We start from the raw sequence: 5,635 nt of genomic DNA on the forward strand, positions 1-5,635 counted from the left end.
TGCCTCCCCACATTATTCCTCGGGTAGTCCCTATAAACCAACACGAGAAAAGTAAGGGTTGCCATTACGATTGCCGGCCGGCCATTGTTTGCTCCGAGAGGGTGATGAAGGCATTGAGGGCCTGGTGAGGTGACGCTTGTGGGGTTGCCGCAGGCCAGAGCTCGACCACTCACATTTGTCGACGTTGCAGGGACGGACCTATGCACAAGCGTCGTGCCAGTGCGAGCGGCTCCAAGGGTAGGTGTCAATCGAGCAGGCGATTATCATAGGCAGGTTAAACATGAAGGCAAACCAACTTAGGTAGATGCAGGAAGGATACATGCCACTGGGTCAAGCCCGAGCGGCTTGGGGATGATGCAGCCCGAGGGGCGCCGCCAGCAAGGTGAACTAAAGACATAAGAGATACATGCCGCAGGGACAGACCCACGCGGCCTGGGAATAATGCAGCCCTGAGGGTGCTCCCAGCTGAAATGAAACTCGAAAGATGTCACCTGATATCATTGTAGAGAGGGTGCTGAAGTGGCTGACGAAGCGTGGTGAAGAAGCCGATCCTGATGGGCCACCAGAGCCCTGAGCCTCGGGAGGCTCTAGGGGTCCGAGCGGCCCCTCGAGGACCATCTCCATCTCTGCCAGGACCGCGTGGTGCCTGGCCTCCTGAGATTCTAGAATGCTCATTCCCCGCCGGGCCGATGGCGGCGTTGGCGGCAGGCAACGGGGAACGACGAGGAGGCCCACCGACGGGAGCCGTCTAGGCGACGCGGGTGGCGAGGGCAGCCCGACCCTCGGCGCCAGCCCGGCTAGCGTTAGCCATGGATGCGACGAACGATCGAACGCGGGACGGTGGAAGAAAGACTCTGGCGCACCCCTACCTGGCGCGCCAAATGTCGGATATCGGGTTCCGGCAAAACCCTTAAGGTTCAAACTCTGGGGTGCGCACGAAGATTTTTCCCCTACCGATCCACGTCCAACGCCTCGCCGTGAATCTAAGCTACATTATGAACAACACAAGGGACACAAGGTTTATACTAGTTTGGGCCATCGTTGTGGTGTAATACCCTACTCTAGTTTGTGGTGTGGTGGATTGCCTCAGGGGCTGATGATGAACAGTACAAAGGAAGAATAGCCTCGCGAGAGGTGTTCTTGGGCTAGTGTTCTACTTGTGTGGATTCGATCGCCTCTGGATCAGATGAGAACTCGATGCCCTCTACTATGGTGGCTATCTCTATATAGAGAGGCCCTGGTCCTCTCCCCAAATATTGAGCGGGAAGGGAGCCAACAACGACCATTTTGAAGGGGAACATCTAGTACAAGTTATCCTGACTAAAGTTGGTCTTCGGCTGCCAAAGGCACTAGCGATGACGCCGTTTTGGGCTCCACGGTGACCTCCATCCCGCCGCTCTGCTGGTCTTGGTCTCATTTCACCGAAATGGTAACCTTTGCTTGATGCCTCAGTACTCCGTGCCTGCGCTTGCCCCCTTTGCACCGAAGAGGAAACAAGGACACTGCGATGGCCAGCGCCCGCCTGGCCTTGATCGTCATAGCTTGCATCATGAGCAAATCGCGAGGTACCCCTACCTTGATCTCTCCGTCTCCTCATGAGCCTGCCTGGTGAGGCCGCCCCTGAGGAAGCCTTGCATCATCCGCCCCGCGAGGCTTGGCCCCTCGCGAGGGTCTTGAGCTTGGGTTGATGAAGACGGGCCGTACTGGGCCACCACTTGAGCCACGCCGCAGGCCGCAGGCAGGCAAGTCTGGGGACCCCTGTTCCTAGAACGCCGACAAATGCTATGGTTGGGTTTCATGACCTTAATGATCTTTAGTAGTTGTGGATTCTTGCTAGGGGTCCAATCATAAGTGCATATGATCCAAGTAGAGAAAGTATGTTAGCTCATGCCTCTCCCTCATATAAAATTACAAGAACGATTACCGGTACTTGTTATCGATTGCCTAGGGACAAATAACTTTCTTGTTGACAAAAGCTATCTATTTTAGTACCTTTCAATTTATTAGTAGTTTTATTCTCGCAAAGTACTTGTAGTTTTATTCTTGCAAAATAGTTTCATACTTGTTTTAGGTAAAGCGAACATCAAGTGTGCGTAAAGTTATATCGGTGGTCGATAGAACTTGTGGGAATATTTGTTCTACCTTTAGCTACTCGTTGGGTTCGACACTCTTATTTATCAAAGAAGGCTACAAATGATCCCCTATACTTGTGGGTTATCACTATATCATTCAACTTAATAAGATGTGCCACAACAGTTTCAGTTTCATAACCATGGAAAGGATCAGATTACACCAAAGTAATCAACTCTGGGTCAACAGAGAATTCATAATCCTTATCATCAACAAAGATAGGTGAAGTAGCAAACTTAGAATCACATTTCATTCTAGCATTCAAAGATTTCTCTTTTAGTTTGCATAATAATTTCTTAAGATCATCTCTATTGCAAACAAGAAAGTCTCTAGTTGTCTCCGCATCCATAACATAACCTTCCGGTACCTTAGGCAATTCATATCTAGGAGGGCTAGGCCTAATATGTATTTCAAGATTTTAAGTTTCAAGTACTTCATCAGTTTCAACATGCTCAATATCTTTAGCTCTAGCAATTTGTTCACCAAGAAATTCACCTAGTGGCATATTATCATTAAGCAAGGTACTAGCATTATCATGAGTAGCATCCATAGCAGAAGTAGCATCATCACTAACTTGTGACATATCAGGATTAATAGCATGTGGTGGTGGTGCAAGTCTACTCAAAATAGAAGATGAATCAAGTGCAGAGTGGGATGGCAGTTCCTTACCTCCCCTCGTCTTAGAGGGAAAAATCTTAGTCTTGGTATCCTTTAGATTCTTCATAGTGATAAATTGATAATAATCCCAAGTGACTCAACAAATATAGCTATGCTCCCCAGCAATGGCGCCCGAAAAAGGTCTTGATAACCCATAAGTATAGGGGATTGCAACAGTTTTCGAGGGTAGAGTATTCAATCCAAATTTATAGATTCGACACAAGGGGAGCCAAAGAATATTTGCAAGTATTAGCAGTTGAGTTGTCAATTCAACCACACCTGGAGATTAATTATCTACAGCAATATGATCAGTAGCACAGTAATATGATAGTTTTGATAGCAGTGATGATAGTAACAGTAACGGTAACAGTGATAACAATGATTTTGTAGCAAGTGTAACAGTAGCAACAATAGTAGTAACTTAGCAAGAACAATATTGGACAATTTGTAGGCATTGGATCGGTGGATTCGTTGGATGATATTCATCATATAATAGTCACAACCTAGGGTGATACAAAACTAGCTCCAGTTCATAAATATAATGTAGGCATGTATTCCGTAAATAGTCATACGTGCTTATGGAAAGAACTTGCATGACATCTTTTGTCCTACCCTCCCGTGGCAGCGGGGTCCATATGGAAACTAAGGGATATTAAGGCTTCCTTTTAGTAGAGAACCGGAACAAAGCATTAACACATAGTGAATACATGAAATCCTCAAACTACGGTCATCATCGGAGAGTATCCTGAATACTGTCACTCCGGGGTTTACGGATTATAACACGTAATAGGTGAATATGACTCACAAGATCAGATCTAGAACATAGATATAATGGTGATAACTTAAATGGTTCAGATCAAATCATGGCACACGTGCCCAAGGTGACAAGCATTAAGCATGGCAAAGTCATAACAACATCGATATCAGAACATAATGATACTAGGGATTCTAACAAAACTAACTCAATTACATGATGAATATCATCCAACTCCTCACCGACCAGCGAGCCTACGAAGGAATTACTCACTCCCGGTGGGGAGCATCATGGAATTGGTGATGAAGGAGGGTTGGTGATGACAAAAATCCCTCTTTCCGGAGGCCCAAACGGACTCCAGATATGGCCTCCCGATGAAGAACAGGAGGTGGCGGCGGCTCCGTATCGTGAAACGCAATAATTCTTTCTCTCTGATTTTTCCTCCAAAAATAGGATTTTATAGCATCGGAGATAGGGTCGGCGGGGCCACCAGGTGGGCATAACCCACCTGGGCGCACCTGGAGGGGGCGCCCTGGTGGGTTGTACTCACCCAAGGGCCCCCCTCTGGTGGTTCTTGGCACCAGTATTTTTCTTTTATTCCATAAAAATTCTCCAAAAAGTTTTTTCTAGTCCGAGAACTTTTATTTCTGCACAAAAACAACTCCATGGTAGTTTTGCTAAAAACAGCGTCAGTACGGGTTAGTTTCATTCAGATTATACAAATTAGAGTCCAAAACAAGAGCAAAAGCCTTAGGAAAAGTAGATATGCCAGAGACGTATGAGCAAGAAGGTGAGGAGGTCATCCTGATCACCGAGAAGGACATGAAGGATGGTCGTTATGCACTAGTGGCCGTGCAGGAGGATCCTGGCTTTGATGAGTGCCCGGATTGGAATCTCAAAACACACCCCACAGTTTGGGATATCTAGCATGGAGATGTGTTGATCCCGTGTGATAAAGAGGAGATATCTCCATCACGCGCCTCATACGGATGACCACTTGTGTCAGATCAGACGACAATTCGGACGACTACAAAGGGGCCGGCGGCCTCGGAGCCATCCATAAGAGGTCATCGTTCTGTAGCTCGCCTAGTTTTATTTAGGAGAATTATGCTATTGTAGCATAATTATACTAACAACAAGATCTCCGCCTTTCTTTGCTGACGGTACAGCGTCAATCTCTGTCTCCTCATCTCTTCATGAGAAAAGAAATAAACGATTCCTACCGGTTGACTGGGCACATTTTTGGCCGGTAGCACATGGGCATTATGCACGGTCGGGCCCATGCACCGCTTTTCTCCCCCTACTTCTTGTCTCTTTCACGCGTAGTGTTGCTATGGTCCACAAACCCCCCCCCCCTCTCATTACTCTCTCGCCAAGTAACTCGTCTCTCTCCTCCTTTGTCTCGATCCACCCCGCCCAGCAGCTCACCAGCGATGGCCGCCATCACCATCACGTGTATTACCGTGTGCTACAGGCCCACCCTTTGCCGGCAGGTGAGGTCTTCGGTGTCTAGACGACAGGGACCGTGTGTTGCGCCTCGATGTACACTAGGTGGCGAGTTGCAGCAATGGCACACGAGGACGCTGCAAATTGAACGGGTTGGCACCGGTAGGCAGATAGCCGCCTCGCCATAGTTGTAGCATGGCCATGGGCCACCCACCTGTTGGGAAATGTAGCATGCAATTTCAAAAAAATCCTACGCTCATGCAAGATCTATCTAGGAGATGCATATCAATGAGAGAGGGAGAGTGTGTCCACGTACCCTCGTAGACCAAAAGCGGAAGCGTTAACTTAACGCGGTTGATGTTGTTGAATGTCTTCTTGAATCAACCGATCAAGTATCGAACATATATCACCTCCGAGTTCTGCACACGTTCAGCTTGATGACGTCCCTCGAACTTTTGATCCAGCAGAGTGTCGATGGAGTCGATGAGTTCCGTCAGCATGACGGCATGATGATGGTGTTGGTGAAGTGATCCACGAAGGAGTAAACGGTGGAGGGGGCACCACACATCGCTAAACAATTGATGTGCTTTGGGGTGCCCCCCGCCCCCATATATAAAGGAGGGGGGCAGGAGGCCGGCTACCAAGGGC

This window comes from Triticum aestivum, chromosome 4B (genome assembly GCF_018294505.1).
Source record: "Triticum aestivum cultivar Chinese Spring chromosome 4B, IWGSC CS RefSeq v2.1, whole genome shotgun sequence".
NCBI classification, from domain to species: Eukaryota; Viridiplantae; Streptophyta; class Magnoliopsida; order Poales; family Poaceae; genus Triticum; species Triticum aestivum.